Below are 25,762 nucleotides of genomic sequence, written 5' to 3' on the forward strand. Positions count from 1 at the left end.
CTGGCAGAGGGAGTAAAATGCCACAGAGAAGGTGGGGAAGCTGCAGGACACGGGCAGCTGGGTGCTCCTGCACGGCAAAATGCACAGCTTTGTCAAACAGGACAGAAAAGGGAAAGCAATGAAAATTATAGAAAAGTCAAGAATGAAATTATAGAAAAGTCAAGAATGAAAATTATAGAAAAGTCAAGAATGAAATTATAGAAAAGTCAAGAATGAAAATTATAGAAAAGTCAAGAATGAAATTATAGACAGGAATGAGATTATAGAAAAGAATGGAATTTTAGAAAAAAATATAAAAAATTAAATACAAGTCTTGAAAAGATGTATTTTTTTTTTTTTTTTTGACTCCTTCCAAACTTTTCATTAAAATAAAGATTATAATCCAACACCGATGTTTTCAGCTTGTTTGAGTATGCAAATCCAGGGTGTCACAGGCAAAGCAAATGCAGTTTAAGAGTTTTGGGTGGGCAGGACAAACACACCTGTTCCAGCAATTTATGCATTTTATATTATCCTTTAAAAATAAAAATGCTGCCCTTGCTTTTCCCTTCCTTACCAACTTGATTTCAACATGCAACAGATTTTATTTTAAAAAAATCTCCGTTGAGATTTGTACAAAAGACACATTGAACTGTGATATCCCTGCTGGATCCCTCTGGTTGGGAAGAAGTTGCAGCCTTTTGCTTTCCAGGATTTTTTGTTTTGCTTAATTTTTTTTTTTTTTTTTGGTCAATATACCCTGTAAAAATTCAGTGTAAATATCCTGCTGTGCATGAAGTTCATTTGGCATGCAAATCAGCTCATTAATTAGGCATGCAGGGTGCCTGCTGGCTGTGCCTGGGTCTCATGCACACAGCCTGGAGCTCACTGGAAACTCCAACACTGTCTTTAAATAAAGAACACTCCAAACCAGAGCACTTTGAGGTCACCACCTCAAAAACCTCCTGATTATTGAGCTTTGAGAAAGACCTGGCTGCTGGTGCTGCCCAGGACTCACAAACTCCAAGATTCCACTGAACTCATTAGTGGGGTTTAATTGATGTGGAATAGGAAAGGATGGATTTCTGTAGCTGAGCAGCACGGGATCTTTATGGCAGGGCTGCATCTCACCCCGGGGCACAGAGATCACCCAGAGAAATAACTCTGCTTTTTGAGCTCTGTTCTTGAAGCCTTTGAATGCTCTGAAATGGGAGCTGCTGCATCTGGCAGGGATGAATGTCACCTTCAAGAAAAGCATTTCTCTGGATTTCTGTGGGATCTTGCACTCACAGAATTCAAGACAGCCCAGAAAAACTTTTATTTTATTTTATTTTTCCTCCTCCCCACGCTGATGCTTGCACTGGCCTCACTTCTGCTGGAAAGGCAGAAGTGGATCAAAAGTTATTTTTCTCTGTTTACACCTAAAGCAAGAGAGCTTTGGTTGCTGCAGGTGACACAGGATCCCTTTGGGATGGAAGCTGAGGGAATTCCCTCCTGCCTTCTGCAGGAGAGTCTGGCAAGAGATGTCTGTGCTCTAATAAAAACCCCTCAGCTAACTGAAAAATAAAACCAGAAGTAAAGCTTTAAAGGAAAAATAAAGTGAACAGAAGCATGGAGCAGCTCAAATGCACACGCTGCACTTCAGAATTATAATTTGCAGGACCCCTGTCTGCAGGATTTGGGGGATTTTAGTGGCACAGCTGGAGGAGGGAAGCAAATAATTCCATGGGAGACAGCAGAATGTCCCAACTTTTGCCTTGCAGAGGCTGTGCTGGTGGAGATTTGGGTTCCTGGAGGTCACAGGGTCCTTGGCCTCCCTTTTCCTTCTGTTTCTGGCCAGTCCCAGCTCTGATCCCATGTGGGAATTGAGTTCTGGGAGTGGCAGTGGGATACAGAGGATGTGGATCCCCCCATGGCTCTTCTCCACATTCTGGTCACTCCTGTCAGCAAGAAACCAAAGGATTAAAAGCAATTAGGGAAGCCCAGATTTATCCTAATTAGAGCCAATACTGGAGCTCTATTAGAGAATTTATCTCCAATTCTCCAAGGCTTTCTCCCAGTGCTCTCTGGAGTTCATTCTGCCCTTCTCATCTCTCCCTCCTTCGGTGACAGCGGGCTGTGATCCCAGGACCCTGCTGCCTTTGGTATTTACCTTCAGAGCTGGAACATTTCCACGCCTTTGGAGCGTGCTGGCATTTGCTGATAGCTCATTAAATGTTGTGATGGAGTCCTGCTGCAGCCCTGCCCTGGGTGTTTCACAGGCTGGGGCTGCCAGGATTGCAGGGCCTGTGATGCCTCAGGGTTTCATCTTTTGTGTTTCCCATCTATTTGTGATCCTGCAGCTCTTCAGTGGATAACTCCAAACTCCACACACAGTGCCAGCTGCTGCTTCCCCATTGGGCTCAGACACAGCAATTCCTCTCCAGGCCTGGCAATCAAGGACACCTCACTCAGGCCCCGAGAGATGCAAACAAAAGGGAGTTGGGGGCAGCAAACTTGGGGGAAATGACTTCATTCCCTGGAGCTGGAATTGGAAGATGAACCCCCAGGATGGAAATGGACCCAGCTTATAAAAGTGTGAAAGCCGTGAGCCCTCATCCATTTTGGGTGGGCTTCATCTTCCCGAAATGTCCCTGAAGGCCCTTCCATAAACAGAACTGCTTTTTATTCCCTTAACTTTGCCTGGCCTCTGGTTTTAGTCCCAAAAAGGCATCACCTGTCCCATGGCATTGTATCTGACAGATTTTCTGTCGAATTAAATCCAGGTATGTGCTGAGTAAACATCTTCAGAACCTGTGGACAAAAAGACAGTGCGAGATTCATGAATCCATGCAAATCAGGATGAGATCTGTCAGCCCAGCTCCCCCAGGAATCCCTGGAGCTCAGCATGTTGTGACAGCCCTGGCTGAGGCAGAGCTGGTGCTTTCTGTGCAGATAATGAGAGCTCTTTCATCCCCAGTGGCCTTTCCAGGGAGCCATCCTCCTGCTCCGAGCTGTGCTCTCATCAGGCAGAAACTGAACCACTGGGAGAGAGCAGGGAAAAGGGATGGGAGCAGCATTTCCATGTCATGTTCCTCCTGTTTGCCCGCTGCAGGAATCGCGCTGTGCCGCCCCACGGATCCCCTGGAGCAGGGGACAGAGATGAGAGAATAAAGTGGGGATTTATTAAAGGCCTTCAGCAGTGCAAAATCCTCACAGGAGCTACACCCAGGATGGACAATGGGCACCAGCTTTTCAGATTATACAGTTTCAGGTTATTACAGTTATAAATTTGGTCCATTTCCATATCAGGGGTTAATTCTCCAATTACAGCTTCAGGTAATGAAGTCACATTCCCCCGCTTTGCTTCCCCCCAGATTCACTTTTGTCTCTGCTCCTCGGGGCTGAGGCAGAGGGTCCTTGGATCTCAGGTTTGGAGGGATTTTGTCTGGCCACACTGAAGGGAGTTCACCAACACTCCCTCTGGAGCTCAGAGTTACGCACCAAAGCAGCCCAGAACCTGAAAAACAGAAAAACCAAAGAACTTACAGCATCACCTAAATGTCACTGCTCCAGAAATGATTAAACAATCCTGTTGTGTCCTGGCTTTTCACACTTGGACTTTGTTTTGTCACACATTAAAGCCATTTGCATGTGTTTGAGGTGTCATTAATTTGGTAGTGCTCGAAAGCCTCACACGCTCCAAGGTTTCCTTCTGAGGATATTTTCATGTCGCTGGAGAGGTTGGTTTGGATGGTGCTGGGTGGGCAAGAGGAGCCTTCCCAGTTTTTACATCTACCCTACACAGTGTTTTCATCTACCCTAAAGGCTGGTGGAGTTTTGCTGACACCCAGGCCATCATCCAGGGAGCTCCAAGGCCTGGGAATGTCTGTGACTGGAACGCTTGGGATCTGCCTCCTGCTGCTCATTGCCCTCCTGCTCTGCCCCCAGCGCAGGAAGGACACGGAGAGAGTCCAGAGAGGGCACAAAGATGAGCAGAGGGATGGAGAACCTCTCCTATGAGGAAAGCTGGGAGTTGGGATTGCTCAGCATGGAGAAGGCTCCTGGGTGGTTTCATTGCAGCATTCCAGAGCCTAAAGCTCTCCAAGAGAGCTGGAGAGGGACTTGGGACAAGGGATGGAAGGACAGGACACAGGGAGTGGCTTCAAACTGCCAAGGATAGATGGGATACTGGGAATTCCTGGCTTGGGAGGGTGTTGAGGCCCTGGCACAGGGTGCCCCTGGATCCCTGGCAGTGCCCAAGGCCAGGCTGGATGGGGCTGGGAGCAGCCTGGGACAGGGGAAGGTGTCCCTGCCATGGCAGGAGGTAAAACAAGATCATCTTTAAGTCCCCTTCCAACCCAACCCATTCTGTGACTATTTCCAGCAGTGCTGTGAGAGTCCACGAGTTACCCAGAAAGGAGCCCTGCTCTGTGTGATTTGTGCCAAAAACCACCCACAGTCCACTCAAACCCTGCCTGCCCCCAGCACGAGACACGCTCAGCCCGTTCCAGTAGGGGAGATTTTGTCTCGGAGAGGAGATGACCAAATTCCTCCCTTGAAGTTTGTCTCCTCCACGTACCAGAAAACCTTAACAAACAGGCATAATCTGTGCCCTGGGGAGCAGAGCAAGCTGCTTTTCTTTTTCTTGGCTGGCTCAGTTCGTGCTGGAGTTGTGGGACTTTTCATCTCTGCGCTTGGAGGAGCGGAGTAAAAGTAGGATGATAGACTGTGGAAAAAATCACTGGCTGGCTTTCCTCAGAACCTCTCCCCTGCAGCTCCTCCTCCCGCTGTACTCCTTCCAGCACCCCAGAATTCCCTGCCTCTGTGCATGTTATGGCACCTTTGGGATGTGTTAGTCATAAGAATGAAGCTACTGGTGCTTTGCAGGGATATTTTCACTCTGGCTCTCGCAGGAGAGCTCTGACACAGCCCTGCTGTCGGCACGGCTGGGGCGCGTTTGCTCGCTGGTGCCTCCTGAGATTCCAGACCGCTCCAAAAAAAAAGGGGGAAACATCCAATTTTTATTTCCTCAGGTATGCTGGAGGTCCTTCTGCTGCTCCTTGGTGGCGGTGGGGCTTTGGGGTGTGGGGTGGAGGTGGGATGGAGGCAGGAGTGGTGGCTCAGACGGGAGCTTTGTGCTGTCGTGTCCAGCTCCAGCTCTGCCCTTTCTCCTCCGAGCAGCGTCACCACAGGGCTGGGGGGACTTGGCTTCTCTCCCTCGAGCCCCTGAGGATTCTTTTCTGCACTGGGAAAATTCACATCGATCCTTTCAGCCCAGGGAGCCTCCTTGGTGCTGTGGATGCTCCATGGGATCCCCTTTCCCTGGGACCTGGAGCATCCAGGACCCAGCAAAGGCAGCTCCAGGAGTTTGCGGCAGCATCAGGAGGCACCAAATCACCTCTAACGGTGCCCAGTGTGCCCAGACCCGACCTGGGCTTGGGCTGAGCCTAAATTTGCTTTCTTTAAATTCATTTGGATCTCAGGACTCATCTGTGATTGCGGGTAATTAACTCCTCCTCACAGGGCAGCTGATAAGGGGGAGCTCCCCTGACTTCTTGGACATTTGCTCCTGGGGGTGCTGCCAGGCTCTTCTTCTCTCAGATGGGGACATCTGGAGCCATTTCAGCAAACATTCCAAAAAGTGAGGTCAAACCCAGCTCTCTGACTCTCTGCTTTTGCACTTAAATGTCGAATTCCTGGTTTATCCCAGCAGGTTTAATGCCAGCCCTGCTTTGGAAAACTTTTCCTGGGCATTTTAGGCCCAGCTCAGTAAAAAACAATGGCTGGTCAAAAATTGTCTGATATTATCAAATATTTTCCACCTGGCTTTTTATCAGGCAAGAAGGATGGGAAGACTTAAAATCCCAAAGGAATTAAATTAAAATATTCAGGTATTATAGGTATATTCAGACCTTTCATGCTCAGAGGGATTTCCGAATGTTCTCCACGTAACCACGTGCATATTATGGATATTATGGAAAAAAAATGGTGTGAAGGAAAACTTTTCCAGCCTGTCCACATTAAATATTCTCACACTGAAGAGGCTGTGGCACAGAGAACGAACTTTAAAATATTTCTCTCCTTTAGACAGAGATCTGGGGAACAAAAATCCATGAAAACAGCAAAGCACAGTGGTTAGAAAAGGTTTTGTTGAATGAAATGTCATTTTTTTTTGTTTTTCCCCTTAGGGAACACCAAGAAAATTTTTCTTTCCGAGCCTGTCTCCTGAAATGAGCTCCAGGAGTGGTCACAACCTGCCATAAAAATGCCATGTGCAAGAGAATATATTTAATATCAGGCAAGCAGAATGGAACGATACGATCTGTTTGGGGTTCGAAGGTAAATGTTTAGACTTTTTTTTCCTTTGAAATAATCTGGGAGAGATGCTGGTTGGCTCAGTGGGAAATGAAATCACGGAGGATTTATGCCATTAATGACAGGCTATGATGTCAAAGACATTTGGCCCGTGGCCATAACCTTTTGTGTGGCTCTGGTTGACTCTTATAAATAAACAGCCCCACTCAGCTGCTGCCTGCAGAGGAGTCCCCAGCACTTGGGAGCCCTGAAAAGCAGCACTTTTAAAAAAAAAAATTGAGGTAAAAAATCGAGGGGAAGGAGCTTTCTCCCCTCAGCATCTCTGGGTTCTGCAGCAGGGCTTGGTTAATGTTTAAAGCAGCAACACCGAAACTGATCTGGCTTTTTGAAACCCTGCTGGCTCCTGTTGATTTGTAATTAATCAAAACCCCAGGCATGTGCTCAATAGTGTCCAGCACCACGGGTTTTGCTCCTTCTGTCCCGTTTGTGGTATAAAAAAGCAGATTTGCGTGGGTTTTAGAGGCACTCTGAGCTTAGCACAGGTGGGAGTGGTGCCAGGGCTGAGCCCAGGCAGGAGAGGTGCAAATCCCACTGCAGAGGGACAGGGAATTCCTGACACCTGCCCACCTCTCCTGTGCTCCAAACCTGTCCCCTCCAGGCCCTCACAGCTGTAATTCCAGTCACAGCTGGGCAGATAATGCCCAGGATTTGCCTGCAGCCATCCCAGCTCCCTGCTGCCATTATTGGTGTCATTTTTCTCTTCACACAGAGCTGTTTTCCTTGGGGTTTTGTCCCTGGGGGTTGTGTTGCTGCTGGCTCTCTGGTTTCCAGCCATTTCAGTGCCCCCCTGGAAGGATGCAGGGCCTTTGGTGACCACAATTAGCAGCATCCCAGTGGTCAGGGGGGTCTGTGAAGGTCCGAGCCGAGCTCTGTGGCCTGCAGGGTTTTGGTTCCTAAACCCCTGGTGGTTCCAGCAGGTCCCAGCTGTGCTGTGGGGTCCAGCTCCAGCCCTGGGGTTTGGGTGAGCACCTGGCAGGGCTGTGCAGCTCCCAGGGCCAGAGGGGTGGCCTGGAAGGTGGCTCAGGACTGCTGGGACAGCTCTGCACAAAGCCAGGGAGCCAGAGGGGCACCAACAGCCCAAAGGGTTGTGCCAGAGCTCAGCCACCACCTCCAGGACTTCAAACATTTCCCCTTCTCCCATTCCACTGAACAAAGCAAAGCATCAAGAAGGCAGAAAATAATTTCTTTGGGGGTCTGTGCATCCTCAGGAGCAGCCAAAATTCAATTCCTTCAAACCTGCAGGCTCCAAATGTCCCCAGGGAAACCCCCAGAGCCATGGAATGGTTTGGGGTGGAAGGGACCTTAAAGCTCCTTCATTAAAGTGCATCCCCCTGATTTAGGATCTGCTTTTCCCCCTTTTCTTTCTCTCCTCTTTCCCATCCCTTTTCTCATCTCTGACCACAGACAGTTGGACTTTGAGTCTTTAATGTCATGGAGTGACTTTGGCACAACTCCCAGGGTCTTTCTGGAGCTCAGAGGGCTCCAAACCAAGAGCCTGGACCAGGAATGGGTCAGATCCCTTTGTCCTGGCCAGGAGCACGCTGCCCAGCCAGGTGTCCTGTTAACATGCTGCTCTTAATTAGCTCACACCACTAATCAGCACCGATGGGCAAAATGTAGCAGAATATTGAGCAGAAAACATCTCAGTTTGGGCAGATTTATACCCTGTGAAAATTATTTCCCTTTAATTTCAAGTCCCTTCAGCTGAAACATCTTCTCCCCCAGGGGTGGAGTCTCCTGGGCAGGGTTGCAGGGCAGAATAAGAAAAGAACTTTAACCCATGTTGTAAACCATTTATTAATATTGAATAAACCCCTGCCTTCTTTCAACACAAATAAAATATTACTGCTCTCCAAGCTGAAATATGCTGAAATGGAGCAAAGATTTCTATTTTTCCAAAACAAACAGTCTTCAAGTGAGGTCCTTTTGCAATTATTTTAGAGATCTTTTTGTGGGTTGGACGGGGGCCTAAAAATAATGTTGTAGATTTTAAGCTCTGACAGTACCAATAATTACAGTGCTGTAACTCAGCCCAAGCACCCCACTTTCCTCTGGGTATCAGGGCTCCCTTTTTCTCCTTGATGTTCAGAGCATTTTAATGTATTCTGCTTGAACATTTAATCCTCAATCACCAGCTCCTCTGGAAAATACACTCTTGTATTTTTAGGACTGGAAAAGGACAGAGGGAACTTGTTTCTCCCTATTTAAGCTGTAATAAGTGTCTCTACTAATCAAGAGGGGATGGAGGGGAAGGAAGGGAATAATGTGGCAGTTTTAGTGATCCAATTCCGTCACAAAACAAGAATGTGAAGAGTGAAATCACCAAACTGCGGAGCTGCTCTGACATCCCACAGCACTGGAGGTGCCAGAGCTGCTGTGTGCTGGGGCAGGTGGATGAGAGGTCTGAAGCCAACCCAGCCACAACCTCCAGCCTGGGAGAGCCAGTCCTGGTCCCTTTTCTGTCCTGAGCCAGCCCTCAGCAGGATCCATGGCCAACACTGGGGCTCTCTGCAGCAAAACTTCCAGAGAAGCTGTGGCTGCCTCATCCCTGGAGTGTCCAAGGCCAGGTTTGGAGCATCCTGATAAAGTGGAAGGTGTCCCTGCCCATGGCAGGGGTGGGCCTGGGTGGGTTTAAAGTCCTTTCCAGCCCAAATTGCTCCATGATTGTGTGATGTCAATCTGTAATTTTATCTGCCATCCCTCCCACGTGCCGAGGAAGCAGCAGAGAGGAGCCAGCGCTGTTTGCTGCACGTTTGGTTGCAGCTCAGCATTGCTCCAGAAGAAATTAGGACGTAATCTTGGGTCATTTGACTAATTTTGAATTAATTTTTGAGGATGCTTTGAGGCTCATCTAATGAGAGGCTCCTCCTGAGACAGGAGGGACGAGGCATCGGTGAATGCAAGGGAACATTGTATTATTTCCACAGATTGGAAGGGGAAGATAAATACCCTGGTAGCTGAGATAATCCTGGTGGAACAATCCTGTAATATCTGCTGCAAGCTGCGTGCACGACTGGATTGGGAACTTCCCAATGGGAACATTTCCAGTGTGAGCAGTGTCTCGCCTCTGATTTAAATTCCCTTAATTCTACCCTTGAAGTTTCTAGTCCTTTACACTTAAAAAGGGAGAGCTGCTTATTATTTGTGCTTGGGAAAGGAGACAAGACCTTTGAGTCTCAAAATGTGCTTTTTTTTCCTTTTCCTTTCCTTCAGAAAAATGTAATTGCACACAAACCCCCTCTAAACAATTCTCCTTGGCTGCCTGAAGAGTCCCTTGGCTGAATTGTAAATCACTGTAAAGTGCACCAAAATAAAAAAAAAAAATAGCAAGATCAGGGCATAAATGAGGTTTGGAGCTGTCTAGTCTGGGGTTCTGTGAGGTAATTAAATCAAGGAGACTTTCTGATCTATAGAAGGGTCAATGTAGCAGGGCAGTGCTTTGAACCATGGGCTCATTAAGGCACAATTGCCTCCTTTGCTGCCCGGATTGTTTATAACAGAGGATTATTTCGGAGCAGTCAATAACTGGAGAGTATAAATCACAGGGCAGGAAGAGTTATCCCCACTTGATGGGCCAGATCCTCAGCTGGTATAAATCCCTGCTGCCCCAGTGGTGTCACCCCAGGGTTTATTTACACAGTCCCAAGTTCTGGCTCATGCTGGTCCCGTTGGATTGGATTTTATTGACTCCTTCTGTGGGCATGGATGGGATGAGAGCAGAGATGTGGGAATTCCAAGCACAGAAAGTTCTCAAAATCTTGTAAATACAAGCTTAGATATAGACATGGACACAAGGCTTGACTTGAGGCCTTGGAGAAAACTTCCAGACTTAAAATCATAAGTGAGAATATGAATTTAAATAGAAAGACATCAGATTAAGCTGTAGGAAGTTTTAAGGTTTTGAAGTTAAGATATAGAAGTAATTATAAAGGTAATAAGAAGTTTTAAGTATAACAAGTAGCTTTGTGTGTCATTGTATGATTGGTTAAGAAAGTCCTCACTGCAGCAGAGACCTATAAAACAAAATAATTAACGATTGGTGTGAAAATAGAATCATTCCTTTGTGGCATTAGTTTATTGGTTAATTAATCTTTAAAAGATCTTATAACCTGTAGCCTTGTGACACTGACCAAGAACAGCTGGTGAATCAGGTGAAGATTCACTCACTCCTTCATGAGACAGCAGAATTAAAATAATAAATCACGCTTTGAAACGTCTTTAAGTGGCCCCGTGTCTCTGGCAAACCCTGGCAGGAGCTGGCAGTGTGAAGTCATTTCTGTGCCCTGTGTCATCACGCTGATGTCAGGGCTGCTGTCAGCACTGCCAGGGTGGTGTTTATGAAGCTGGAGATCGATATTAAATACTGGATTTAGGATCCATTGGCAGAGCTGCAGCTCGGACTGTGTTTGACCTTCTTTGGCTGACAGGGAGCCAGAGGGGTTTTTCCATGGCATTAAGTTAGAGGAGTTTCCACTGCCCAGCTTTCTCTTCTCCCTCCACCGTGTCGTAGTCCCAGCTCTCATTGGGAACCATAAAAAAAAAGATTTCTCGGAGGAAATAATAAAAATTTATGGAAGAAATCTCCAGAGAACAAAACATCAAACCAGCAAAGAGACAGAACACGAGGAAGCAGCCAAGGAATAATGTGAAAAATTGATGAGCAGAGCTGCAGAAACTGGAAAACAATAAACAAGCAGAATCTGCTTAACCAGGGATGATTGTAATGTTGTTTCTCTGGGTTGAAAACACTGAGTTTTATATCCATCCGGGATTTTGGCACTCACACAATGGTGTGTCCAGGCATTTCAGCTCTCTGCTGTTCTCTTTGAGACACACAAAAATTATGTCCACTGCTTTTTCCATGAAAAATTACCGGCGTTTTATTCCAAGCTGTTTCACAAATCAAAGCTGTCACTGCAGCGAGGGTGAAACATTCGCCGGCTCTCATTGCTGTCCTCCTCCCCCTGCTCTCAGGGGAGGGAAGAACATATGTGTTTGAGAACAAATAACCATCATGGGTTGTATTTAAATACCATTCTCTGGCAGAATAAACCTGTACCTGTGAGGAAAAGCAGGGGAGAGAGGATCTGCAGGAACAGGGAATTGCATATCAGGACAAATATTTGCATCCCAGCCCTGGGATCCCCTTCCTTTCCCTCTGCTTGTCCTCCAGCCGTCTGTCCACCTTCCAAACTCAGCTCCTGGGCTGGGCAAGAGGGATTTTATTCCCCACTGTGTTTAAGATGACACCTAAACTTCATCTCAAGTGATGCTCCTTGCTGCTGCCACATCACAAAACCTCCAGAAATGCCGATTTGGTTCTCTGAGCAAATTGAAGCCTGGAGATTTCCCTGCTGGTGGTTTATAAACACACCCTCCCCACCTTACCCCCATAGACATGGCTGACTTCACCCACCTGTAAATCCACCACCTTCACTAACCTACCCTGCTCCCACCATCCTCCTCCAACTCTCCCAAGCCTTGGAAGCCTCAGACCCTCAGCATTTCCTCCTGAAGCCACTGGCACTTTCCCTGAACCCCCTCTTAGCCTGGAGATCTTCCCTACGCTCCTAATCTTCCCCAAACCATCATTTCTTATCCAAAGCTGCTTAAGCACTTTGGGGAGGAACGTTCATTTCCAGGCAATACGTGCCCAACCTTGGCTGCTCTGCAAGTGGAGCTGCCCATAATCCGGAATAAAATTAAACCTTAATCACCGTGTTCTGAGGGAAAGATTTGTCACTGCCCAGCAAACGGGGATCTTAATGAAGATGTTGGTCCTTGCAGGGCACAAATCCTTAAAGGCTTAAAGGGATGTGCAGCTCTGTGCAGGAATGGGGGGTTTTCCCCCTCTGAAGCAGCATGGTGCTGCTAAGAGAGGTTTATGTATTTATATATAAGCACCAGAGACCCTTAAAAATGGATATATAATTACATCTATCTGTCTGAATTCCATAAAAGCAGCAGGACATGGAGGGTTCACCTCAGTGCCAGGAGCTGCTGCTGCAGGGCAGCCTCATGCCTTTTTGTACAAATGGACCTGCAGATGAATTAAATCTCTTTTTCCTGCTCTGACACCGTGACAGAGGTTAGAAATCAACCCAGGTCTCCCGGGCTGCCGCCCCTGAGCACGAACCACAAGGATTCTTTCTCCCTCTCCATTTCCCAACTGCTGGTAATTACACTTAGAAAAGCTCTGGGAGCCAAAACAAACAAGGGAGATGTTTCCAGTGAGCTTTCAGTTTGTTTTGAGTCCTTCCAAGAGGGTTTTGTGCACGAGGCAGTGCAGAAAGTTCTCATGGTGCTGAGCCCTCTCCTCGTGTCTCCGTGCCGAGCGCGTTTGCGTCGGAGCTGACATCGCCCTCCTTGGACTGGATGTTTTCTGCCTCTCACATGATGGGAAAAACAAATTCCACGCTGAATCAGGACCCAGCCAACGTGATCTGGATTGGTTTCAAAGGACAGGGAATTTGGTCACTCAGGACCTACCTCAGAACCGACTGGCAGCAATTTTACACATTTTTTTTATTTATGTGAATAATATTTTATTTATATGAACTGTGACCTCACGGGCAGAGCACTCTTGGGTAATATAGATTAAATGTCCACAGATTTCCTATTAATTATGTTTAATTTTAAATACAACCAGTGGACAAAAAAAAATATAAAAATAGGCATTATTGGATTTTTCTATGCTATGCAATTTTTTCATGGATGTGAAAACCTCCTCGCTCTGCACTGAGTCACTGGAATGTGCTAATCACAGTGAATCTGTTGGAGAAAATCATCTGTATTGCCTTTTTTTCCCTTGGAGCCCGTTCATCCATGACCTCATGGAGCTTCCCAAGAGCTGGCTGAAGTCTGGGCACCTCCAACTGCTGATAAAATCTCACCTGGCACCGCATTTTTACCAGAGCTATTTTACCAAAGCTATCTGGGAGATCTCATCCAAGAGAAACCTGTGGGAACGTCTCAATCCTGTTATTGACTTTTCTTCCCAAGCTTTGTAATTGATTCCCGCTGCCCCAGGCGGGCTGGGTTAGCGGGGAGAGCTGAGCTGGGCTGTGCCACAAACGCCTGTGTCCACCTGGCTGTCCCTGTCCCACCACTGGGGACTCTCCCTGTGCCTCCAGGGTCTGAGCAAACCCTGGAGATGTCAAAGTGACACATGGTGACGTTTTCCAATGAGTGTTGAAAATTCAGGGAGCTCCAGCCCACAGGAGCACGGCACGGTGGGAGGCACCCATTCGCCTTTTAATTCCCTGTCTTCAAACCTCAGAGATTTCTAGGAATAAAGCATTCTCTGTCTCTCTCCAAGCTGGAACTCTGCAGGGTGAAGGGCATGACAGTCACTGAAGAATTCTTTCGATGAAATCAACTTCCAAGGAAGCGATTTTTTATGAGTTTGGGCTGACAGCACAGGTAAAAGTGGTGGAGTTTCTGCTTGGCTTTGAGCCCAGTGAGCTCGTTCAGATATTTGGGATTTAATCCTAGAATTCCCTTTGGAAAGGAGCAGTGGCTTTGGGACACCCTTTAAGGAAAATCTGATGGCAGGGTTTGGTGCTCAGTGCCCAGTGAGTGCCAACCCCAACTCCCCACGCTGTAACTGAGACCACAGGGGTAAAAAGTCCATATTAAACTGGGTTAGGGATGAATTCAGCCTTCTGGGACAAAATCTACACAGGCTGATGCCCAGACATCTGCACAGCCATCAAAGCCCAGCCTACAGATGGTGTTTTACCTCTGAAATTACAACCTGGAGAAGCATTGAGGTGACTCAGACCCCAAGGTGTGCAAACCTGAGCACACCCTGACCCACCCAGCCCTTCTGGGGAGCAGCTGGAGCTCAGCTGAACCCCAGAGACACACACACATCAAAATTCCAGGCTCCCTCTGCTGAACTCAGCTGGCAAATGGTGGTTTAGTGCTGGCCAGGGCTGGTTTTAGCTCCTCTCTGGATGGATTAGGTAGAGCTGCCATAAAATGAACACTGACCCGCTCAAATTTATGAAGCTAAATTGAGCAGATGATTTTATTATCTGACTACAGACCAGTCCAACCCACATGAGGAGAAGGCTGGAGCACCAAACATCTCTTGGCCAACGTGGCACTGCTGTCAGGGGAGATTCCCAGCAACCTCTGCCACAAGTTGCAAGATGTTGATGAGAAGCAAAGAGAGCTTGAAACAACGTGACATTCAATTTCTTAAGGCAGTAATTGCCTATTTCCTTACCAAAATTAGAAACAGCAAATGCTTTGTAAAGCCCTTCCTCCAGCAACCTCTATTGTGACTCAGATTCTCTTCTCTACGGCTGAGACATCGATCCCTTCTCCAAGAGAAGCCTGGGATGGGGTGGTGCCCCCTGAGCTGAGCTCAAATTCAGCCCAGGCAGTGCCAGGAGGGCAGAGCCAGCTCTGAGCTGCTGCAGGAGCCAGGTGAACATGCCACAAGGGAATGACAGAGGCAGCTGCAAGGGAAAAGCTTCACCTCCTCACTCCTCAAGGAGAAAACAACTTGGCTCACTTCTCGTGTCCTCCTGGAAGCTGCTCTGCTTCAGAACGGGAGGATGGGAATGGGTTTTCTCGTGGGGTTTGTTCTGTTTGACCACTCAAGCTGAAGGTGAGGAAAATATGATTATTTGTGGGGATCCAGAAAGAGAACTGTGCAATGGTTTCGGTGGGAAGGGACTTTAAAGGTTATCCAGTTCCACAGGGACACCTTCCACCATCCCAAGTGGCTCCAAGCCCCTTCCAGCCTGGCCTTGGACACTTGGGATGGGGCCTCCAGCTGTGAGATGGACATGACTTATGGCTAAAGTTTTAATTAGCACAATTATCCTTTGATGAATGAGTGTTACCGAGCTGACATCAATTACCTCTCCCTTCAACCCCTTCTTGCCACACGCCCCAGCTGCAAATATCTGCGAAATGCCTCAGAAACTCCTAGAAATGGTTGTACCCCAGCTAATGAGAAATTCCAGAGTCCTGCACAAAATCATGCTTGGAATGCAAACTAAAACTAGCGGGCAGGGCGAGTGAGGGATCGTTATTCTCACAAGTGGTTCCCGGAGCGCTCTGTGCTCCAGGGATCTTGCTGTACCTTCCGAGGGTTCAGAAGGACATGGAACAATCTCACCCCAAGCAGGGATTGTGGAACCTTCCAGCACAAACCTGGCTCAACACTGGGAGACAGAATGGGTCGGGATAAAGGCAGGAGCTGCAGATGCTGCTAACAGCAGTGAGCACAGGAATAAATCTCGTGTCTTCCTCTGAATGAGATCAGAGTCCTCGCCAGAGCCGTTCTTGGAGGACTTCACTTCAGAGGAAAGTGAAAATACCACAACAGAGTTAATCCCAGGTAGTTCTGGTGAAACCAGAGCCAGCTTTAAAATGAGGTGAAAATTAAAGTGTTACACTGAGTGTGACAGTGTGGTTACATCCTTTTATCCTGCCACCAGTGTCCCACCCTTTTAACATTTTTCTTTTAAACATTATTTTTCCTTTAAACATTATTTTTCCTTTCAACATTATTTTTCCTCTTAGCATTTTTTTTTTTTTCTTCTCTCACACTTCTGTACCCTTCTAATCTCTTTTCTCCAGGTCATTTTAAAGTTTAGATCTTTCTCTTTTTGCCTTTTGTGGCCACTCCAAATTTGGGAAATTGTGATTAGGGCTGAATTTACAACAAGGAAAATTATCCCTGTGGTCTCTCAGCTTTGCTAAGGACACTGTGAACACAAAGAATTCCTGTAATTCTGGGATCTGGCATCACTCCAGGAGGTGAATCCCCTTTGGTGGCTGTCAGATATTGCTGCGTATTGGATCCAAAAGCTGTTCCAAGCAGAGGAAAATTAGCAAATACCTCCCTGTGTAGCACCTGGAATTCTGACTGTCCCCTCTCCCTGCTGGGAATCCTCACGCTGAGCACAGATGGATTCCAAATCCCTAATCCCTGGAAGCTCTCATGGAAGGGTCCTTTAGGAGAAGGAGGCTCCTCCAGCATCTCCTGTGGCAGCCACAGGCAGGTGGGGACAGCCCCAAAAGTGTCCCCAAAGGCACGGGGGACACCCAGGGAGGGCTTTGGCAGGGCTGCCACCATCGGATCTGGATAAAATTCCTCCCCTCACATCCCTGTGGGGCTTTTGGAGCAGGCAAAGGTCGCGTGGCCGCGAGGGTCCCATCACACCTTGGGACAGGGACAGGCTCAGCTGGAGCCCAATCCCAGCTCCTCAGAGCCAGCCTGTGCCCTGGCTCTGCTCCACTGGGAAATTCCCACCCTCCACATCCAAGGACTGTCCAGGATTGATGGCGCTGGCATGTGGCGCATCCTCCCTGCGGCAGGATGGAGCAGGTGTGGGAGGGGATGGTAATTCCCATGGAAAACCTGGAGGATGCCAGAGCAAAGGGAGAATCATCCAGCAATTGTGCTGCGAGGAGGGAGCAGTGCTTGGGATAAAGGTTTCCCGGGATGAGATCATCAGTGCTCTGTGGGGAACGCCTCGACGTGCCCACAGGAGTTCTGTGGCGAGGAAAAGAAAAAAAAAAAATCATCATTCTTCAAGGAAAAGTGCTAAAAGATTTTTACCAATTGCCTGCTGACAAACCAGTGGAACATCTGAGTATTCGTCTCTTGGTTTCGCAGCTCTATCAACCACAGCAGGGTTGGACTTGATTTGCCCCGCTGCCTTTTGGTGTTTTCTGAATTCCTCCCTCTCCCATTTGTCATTTCTGCTGTGACTTCCCAGCAGGCAGCAGACACAAGGTACATGCTGAGTGATCATCCTGTTGGGTTTTCCACAGCTGACACTCAAAAAATAAAAGATATGTGGAGGGGGAAGGACGGTTTGCTGCGGGTGATAACGGGGTGCCTGTGGTGACATCGGGGACAGCAGGCGGGGAAACAGAAGGTGTGGTGGCCATGGATGTGGAGGCAAAAGGGATGGGATGTGGAAAATCAGTGGCAGGGCAGGAACAGGGCACTGAGGAGCAGTCTGGGGCTGCCAGGCTGTCCTGGCAAACCTGGGCTGGGTTTGAAGTTACCCTGCAGTGATTTATGGGCTGGATGCAGAGCTACAGATCCTGCACCGATTCTGCTTTGGGGCTCTCGGGGAAACTCCAGCTGAGCTTTCTCCTGCTTTTTCACATAAATACAAACCAAAAGCCTCGACCCAAATTCTGCCAAATCTGGGGCAATGTGCCAAAGCAGAGTATTTTTAACTGTCTTCCCCTGTTTTGTGGCTTATGGGGTGGGAATTGGGGTGCTAAGCAATAAATAAAGGAATACAGACAGTGTTTTGTGAACCCTGGGCATGACCTTTTCCACGAGGTGAAGTTATTGTGTGAGGTTTTCCTGTCTGGATGGGAAGGGACAGCACAATAAACGATCCCTCAGCAGATGCTGACAACTCAATCACGAGGCTAGGGACTAATTTCAGGGTCCAGCCAAACTGAAATTGCTGAGGCACAGCTGGGTGTGAGACATCCCTTGGACCAGGAGGGCATCAGCAGCCCAGAACCAGGCAGCCACTAGGAAAGGCTAAAAACCCTCATTTATTTAACATCAAGAGGATAAGCAACCTCTAGGTAGAAAGATAAAGAGTGATTTACTGCCCTTAAAATCTGTTTTGTTTTAAAAGTATCTCTGGTTTTGTTTCTTTTTTTTTCCTAAATAAAAGCCTCTCTTAAGTAAACATGGCTCGGATAAGGAAATAATGGATAAGAAAGCAGAGCACCACGGGCAGGAAAAAAAACCTCACCGTGCTGAGGTGATGGGGATAAATAGCTGGAAATGGGCAAACAGGGTGATATCTCCCCAAAACCTGGGTGCAGAGCCTGGATGATGCTGGGGAAGCCTGAGCAGCTCTGGGGCTCCAGCGAAGCAGCAGCAGCAGCTGGAACATCTGCACCATCCCGTGCCTGGGTGCAGAGGGAGGGAACAGGATGGCGATCAGCTCCTCCCGGGAGGGGAAGAGCAGGAGCAGCAGAGTTTGTCAATGGGAAAAGTGAGAAGAAAAAGCGCAGTTCCAGCTGTCAGGGAAGCGTAAAGGAGCGTTAGCGCTCCTGGTGTCACCCTTGCTGCTCTGCCCTGTCCAGAGCTGAATAAATTCCTGCTGAAACTCCTGCCCTGCAGGGCATTGGCTGAACCCTTGGCTGCAAACAGAGCTGTTTTCCCTTTTCACTGGAAATAAATACTGGGAGGATGTTACATCCACCCCGAGGTGCAGCCAGGTCTGTAAAACTGCCATGGCTTCAGCTTCTTCATTCCAAGGAATAATTCTCTATTCCTGATGCAGGAAAGTTTCAGGTGAGAGGTGAAGTGTCGTTTAGCCTGGTCCCTTTGCTCCATTCCCAGCTCATGGAGTCCCGGCTTTGAGCCTGGAATATCCTCTGGAAATGCATCCAGCCTTGCTCTGAGCTGCCAAAAAGGTCCCCTCGCTCCTGCAGGAATTTCTCTCTGCTGTTAAACAGGTCCATCTCATTTCTTCTAGAATTTTATAATCAGTCACTTGCAGCTGCTGGTGCTGAGTGCAGCCATCAGAACAGAGCACAGCATCCCAGGACCAGCCTCTCCTCCCATCTCTGTCCCACTCTGCTCCCCTGTCTCTGCATTATTCTGAACTTCACTTATTTTGTGATTTATTTTTTTAACACAGAACGCACTGGATAAATAAAAGTTGAAACAAAGTGATTGTGTATTAAAGCTCCTGGCTCTGAATTTCCCTTTGTGTCAGGAATATCAGAAGGTGATGGGAACAAGCTTTATAAATTCCCCTTCACGTCTGAGGAATATCAAAAGTGATGGGAACAAACCCAGCACAGCCCTGATGGATTCTGCACCAGTCACCGGTGCTGGGCACAGGACTGTCCTACAACAGAACCCTCAATCAGCTTAGAAACACAACCAGTGTAAAGAAAAGGCCCCAAGTGTGGCTGGAAGAGGACTGCTTTAATGTTTTAAAGACGGGAGCTTTGTCCTTCTCTCTGCTCCAGACACAGACCAGAGCAAAAGGCAGCGGGACAGGCTGCCAACATTAATATTATTGTTGGAAAGAGATTGATCCTGGAAAGAAAGTACACGAAAGAGGAAGAGAAACAAGGGATTGTTAGCTAAGGTCACTTTGAGGTCTGGCACACATGACCTGAAAAAGCCCAAAAGCTTTGGATGCAATTCCCCCAGAGAAGGAACTGACGGGGATTGCGCAGCTCCAAGAGCGCACGGGGCAACAGAACAGTCACAAGTGGGGTAAAAGGAGGGTCGGGTATCCACAAAAAAGCCTCTCTGCATGTTGGGAAGGCTTTGGCAGCAGCCAGAAGCACTTTTAGGTGAGCCCACAGCAAGCAGCAGCCTGCCAAGGGTATGAGCATCCTCGGGAGTCTGGGACCGGGCACCAGCTCTGCTCTCTCACCACTTCCTTCCCTCACCACCAGTGGAACAGCAAAACAGAGATAAATTAAATAAAAAGGGGGTGTCTGGCTAGGCCAAATCCACATGCAGTTCCCCAAAGGCCTTTATTAGAAAGGCTGGAGCACGTAGGGCTGAGGCTATCGGGGAATCAAGGACGCTTCCCATTGCTTTCCATTACGACACTGGGAATTGACTCCAGGAGTTGTGGCTTGGTTCAGCCCTGCCCACTCTCCCCAGGGACTGGGGAACTTGCTGTGCTCTCTTATTGTTTCAGAGTGGTCTAATAAACCAGTTATCAGGTCCAGGATGGAAGTTTTCTTTAGCTGAGACAAATTAACAAAAAAACTGGGGGATTTAAACATTGCTCCGTCTTCCCCCTGCTTTGGGGATGTCATTGACAGCTCTGGGTAGGGAATGTGGAAATTCAGCCTGCAGAAATATCCACTCAATCAGCAACAGGTACTTGTGTTAATAAGGGCAGAGTCCATCCCTGGGAGAAATAAACTCTGTCACAGACAGGGCTGAGTTCTACACAGTGGGAAAGAAACCAATCTCCTCGGAAATCTTTTCCTGCACTTTCTCCCTTTTTTGCAAGGTCCTTGGGCTAATTAGCACCTGGCAACACCTCGAGAAAGATGAAACCTGGCTCAGGCCTGGCTGCTTGGACACGCAGCTAAAGGATCAGGGACACAGGAGGCTTTTTTTGGTATCTCATATCCCACAGACACGAGTGCCTGTAAGATGAGAAGAATGGGCTCGGCTTTAATCAGCTTGCTAGGCTTGCAGGCACGCTTAACCAGGCAAACCCAGCCTGTCTGGGCCGGGATCAGACTGCACCAGTCATTAGCTCCCAATTGCTCCTCTCTGGCTTTGCTGGAACCTCCTCGGATTTGGAGGGGAGAGGGAAAGAAACCACGAATTCAGATGAGGATGTGAAGAAAGGGAGGGAGAGATGAAACACTAATAAAGCTTTATTGGTATTTTATTTTAGTATAGTAATAAATAAATAAATAAATAAATAAATGATAAAAAAATAAAAATAGTGTTTTATTTTATGTAGTTAAAATTGTAAATGACTGTAAATCTGAATTTGCTTGGAAGGCAATCAGCAGTGAGGGGATGAGTGGCGGTCTCTGCTTTGCCTCCACTGATTTATTTACACAACATTCCTGTTTCCTCCTGCAGCAATCCCAGCTCTGATGCCCCTCACAGGGACAGACCCCAAAGGACACCAAGCCACCACTAAAGAACCAGCAGGGTCTTGAATCAGGATTTTGGGGTGGTTTTGGTGTCACTTCCACTCTGACCGACCCTGCCAGTGCATCCTCAGCCGAGGAATTCAGGTGGACAAACTCTGGGCACACATTCCTGGGAGAGGCAGGACCAACCTGAGCTGGCAAAATCAGCCTTTAGAGGAACACCCTGAAGCCTCTCCAGTGGGAATCAAAGAGCCTCTCTTTTAATTAGTTCCAGGTATGTGTTTGACAGCAAAGAAGTTGTCAGGCTGCTGTAGCAGACCTCGTGTTTCAGGTTGAGGGGAATCACCTCCAGCCTGAGAGTAAAACATCCACAGTAGTGCAGGGATTCACATCCCCTGGAAGAAAGCTCCTCTTTATCTTCTCTGGCTCTAACTCTTGAAGCATTTCCTAATCCCAGGCAATCTGGAGCGCTGGGAAATGCAGGGTTTTGAGACAGGCAATGGGCAAATGCTCAGAGAGAGAAAGAAAAACGCTTTTTCCATTTTCCCCTCAAACTTTATTAGTTAAACCAAGCTGACAATGAGCTGAATTTTATTCACTCCCCAAATATGAATAGAAAGACACCCAGCCACACAAACCAGCTGAGAGAATTGACATTTTTTGGGGTTCATCCACCATGAAGATCTCCTGTGACCTCTTTCCCAATTCCTGTTAACACAAATGCTGACTATTTTCACACTTGTGCAGACAGCAGCCCCCAGAACCAATAATCACAAACCCACCCCTCAACACCCTCAGTCTTGGACTTTCCAGCTGGGCTCTGCTTTCCAAACCCTGAACAATCAGCTGAGCTCATTTGCACATTTTCCCAACCTAATTAGCCCTCGCTATGATGAAGATCATGAAGATTTTTGTTCTGGCTAATAATAGTTGTACTTTATCTCACTTTGCCTTTTAACTAAGCATGTCCTAATTGTGTATTTACATTTGCTGGCATGTGAAAAACATTTTAAGTAGCTGGGCAAAGCAGCTAATTAGGATTGTACATTCTGTGCTTGCATGGCTTGGTGGAGGAAGCTTATCAAGCGTTGTGCACATTATTCATTAATTCAAAAATAGGAATTGCTCATGAGGGCCCTGGATGAGTGACACTGGTGTCCAACAGACAGGATTCCTTATCAAATCTTTTTTATCGAACACAGAGTTTTGCTGATTAACAATCTGGAGCTACATCTGGGCTGTATTTCTACAGAAGGTTTTGTTTTCTGCTTGCTCAGCTCCCATTCCCGAGCAGAATCAGGAATTCTCCTCTCAGACTCGATGTGTCATTTTTCCTTTGTTCTTCCTCTTTCTCTCGTGGAAGACGGAATTGTGGCGTCAACAGATGCGTGGTAAAACCATCAATAAACAAATGTTCTGCGTGGAAGTGGGTGGGTTTCTTCTTCAAGCACTTAAAGTGAGATTTCTGCATAAAATACAGGGAACAATTGTGGGTTTTAATGCAGATACTGGCCAGGAGCAACGCCAGATTCCAGGTTTCTCCCGGGAAGCCTCAGCAGGTCGGTCACAACCAGGCAGGAGTGTGCTGGGGGTTACAGGAGCTCTGTTTTGTGCCATGGGGATGGGGAGGATGCAGTCCAAACCCCCAGCCTGTCCCCTGCCAGCTGCTGGCTTTGTCACCAGGAGAAGGGCTGGCTCTGGATCAGGGACCTTCCCGGTCTGGAAGTTTTTCTGGAAGCTGGGAGATGTGGTTGCTGCTCCACAGACAAATATTTTAGGAAGAAATTCATCCCAGTGAAGGTGGGGAGGCCCTGGAACAGATTCCCAGAGCAGCTGTGGCTGTTCCTGGATCCCTGGAAGTGCCCAGGCCAGGCTGGAGCAGCCTGGAGCAGTGAAGGTGTCCCTGCCCATGGTCTCTTCGGTGATTTTATCATTCTTATAATTATCCTTTTATCTCCTTGTTCATTTTCTCCCTTTCCTTCCCACATTCCATATTAAATTAGAGGCTCCACGCCGACTCCAGTTTTTACATGATTAAATCCACCTTGTCCCTCTGGTGAGCACCAACCCTCAAAGCACAACAAGAAGCAAAAGCAGGCCTTGGGTTGCTGCAGGCCTGGCAACTCCTCTGCTGAGAAAATCTAGCAGGCCCATTAATAAAAATGCAATTAGCTCCTCTAATCAACCTGCCAACGTTGGAACCTTCTGTCTTTTCCTGGAAAACAAGGAGACAGGTGTTCACTGGACAAGAATTGTGTTCTCAGTGCCATATTTGACTCTTTTATTTTATTTTTTTTCCTTGCTGATGGATCCAAAATTAACCAATCTACAAGAAATCAAGAAGCGCTGCTCCTCGAGAGTTTGCAGGAAATTACTGATCTAATTAGAGAGGACATAAATATGTATTTATATCTAGAAATAAGTATAATAGCTTTCAAATTTATCTCCCAGTGCACAGACTGGGGCCTGAACTACCCACCACAATGGCAGGAAGGAAATAAGCAACGTTGCCTCAAAGCATCAAATTACCCTTTTTTTTTTTAATTTAATACTTTTTTGCCAGCTGAGGATGAACTGGTGACACAAACATCAGGAAGGGAGCTGTGAAATGGCACCTTCCAGGCCCAGGTTTTGCCAGTTAAGTGTTTTTGATAAGCCCCAAACCTCTGGGGCAGTGAAATGTGTTTACTGAGGAACACACTTTTAGTGCTGCCACCTTTTAAATTTATTGCAGGGCCTTGCAGGAGGAGCAATTACCTCTCCAATGTCTTCATTTGTAGGTGCTGATCAATACCCAGTGTGTAAAAAACCCCTCCTGAGCAGCCCAAATCGATGCAGAACGGTTTGTGATAGGCCCCACTATCAGAGTAGCTCTAATCAGCTCTTTTCCTGTCTTAATTGATCAGGCACAGCCAAGCCCAAGTTCAGAGCAGCCTTTCCTAGAAGGGATTACTGTAAATCAAATCCAGGCTGGGTTACAAGCAGAAATAAAAGCTGGGTTTCACCAAAGAAAATAAAAGCAGAAATAAAAGCTGGGTTTCACCAAAGAGCTCTGGCAGGTGATGGGAGGTTCAGATGAGGGAGGTCAGGAGTCAGCCCTCATTTCAAACTGAGATTAAATCTGAGATAAGGCTCAAGTTCAGAGGTTGAACTGTTGTTTTTTTTTCTTGTTTTTATGAGATTTTTGCTGAAAGTGTCGTTAAGAACGAAGCTAGACATGTTTTCTGCAAAATAAACCAGCCATTAGCTGCAAGAAAGCAAAGCCAATAAATAAATGTGGTGCTCTCCAAGCGAGGGCTCCTTCAGTGCTGCCAACCCAAAAAGAAATAAAGCTCGAGAAGATAAATTTTCTCCTCAGCAAAAATAATCTCCAGCAACCTGGCAGCTTCTGGGAGCTATAAAATTCAATTAACATCTTCTGCTTTGTGTGCCACACTTCAATTAAACAGAAAGCAGAGGAATTCTAGGAGTGTATTTAACGTGAGATAATGTGCTGGATTCCAGAACTTCGGTTGGGATTCCATCCCAGGATGGTCTGGGACTTGTTTATGTCTTTGGAAATGGGAGGGGTTGAGTTATCCCGTGCATTTATTAATTGGAAAATTGATTAGAGCTGCACTGGAGGGGCTTGGAACAGTTTTTTCCTCTGCAAAGCGCTCAGTCCATGCCTGGCACCGCATTTTAGCAACGGGGTGAATTTCATCTTTGAGAGGGCTCTGAAACCTTCACGGGACCACAAAATGCTCCATGAGGAGCAAGGGTTTTGTGGTGGAGAAACCAAAACCTTGTGGAGGTACCACAAGAGAGTATTTTTAAGAATTCCAGGAGTCACAGCCCCGGAAAATCTGTCCCAGGAGAGGAGAACCAGGAGCTTTTCCTCACGAAGGACAGGGAATGATGGTGGCTGTGGCTCTGGAGGAGGAGCCCAGAGCTCTGGACTCATCTGGACTTTGCCAATGATCTTGAGAAATCATTCCCACTTTTCAAATTGGGTTTCCCATCTTTCAGCCAGGACTGACCCAATCTGACAGAACCATTAAGGGTGGAAAAGACCTCCAAGATCACCAAATCCAATCCACCGTGCCCAGTCACCCTTCCCTGGCTCACAGCAGGATTTGTGAAAATCTGAGGATCTCTAATTAACAAAAACCTGTTAAAATTCCAGCTTTTCCAGGCAAAGGAGGATCTGCTCCTTCACCATCTGTGCAGCCGCTGGCAGGGGCAGCTCCCCAGCGACACCAAAGGAATTCCCCGAGCCCAAAAACGCCCCAGGCATCGCCTTTGTGAAGGACAGAACTTCACAAAGTCCATCCCACTGACGGATGACAGAGCTATGAAAAGATTAATTTAGGTACCTTCCCTAAATATCTTGAGTTTGGTTTCCCCAGGCTGCCAAAATTTGACTCATGGGGGTTAAAATGCTGATTCCTGCCAGTTCAGCACTTCCAGCTTGAGCTGGGAATGGGAATTTAGTGTAAAAATGGAAAAAAGTGATGGGATCTGTCAGGAACTCCAAGGGAGTTTGGTTTTGAAGTAATAAAGGATCCAGGATTGGAGAGATAGATTGATATTGATATTGATATTGATATTGATATTAATATTTATATTTATATTGATATTTATATTAATATTTATATATGTTATATATGTTATGTATGTTATATATGTTATATATGTTACATGTTATATGTTATATAATATACAATATACAATATGCAATATGCAATATATAATATACAATATACAATATACAATATGCAATATATAATATATAATATATAATATATAATGTATAATGTATAATATATAATATATAATATAT

General features: G+C 47.0%; 1 long non-coding RNA gene across 1 annotated transcript; it reads left to right on the forward strand.

Moving 5' to 3' along the window:
• Positions 1 to 4,769: 4,769 nt before the first annotated feature.
• LOC147649831 (uncharacterized) lies at positions 4,770 to 22,361 on the forward strand. Its single transcript, XR_015278030.1, has 3 exons — positions 4,770 to 4,994; positions 6,150 to 6,300; positions 20,927 to 22,361. It is a non-coding gene; the product is annotated as an uncharacterized LOC147649831 (long non-coding RNA).
• Positions 22,362 to 25,762: the final 3,401 nt, after the last annotated feature.

The sequence above is a fragment of the Cyanistes caeruleus genome, chromosome 19 (genome assembly GCF_971803275.1).
Source record: "Cyanistes caeruleus chromosome 19, bCyaCae1.hap1.1, whole genome shotgun sequence".
NCBI classification, from domain to species: domain Eukaryota; kingdom Metazoa; phylum Chordata; class Aves; order Passeriformes; family Paridae; genus Cyanistes; species Cyanistes caeruleus.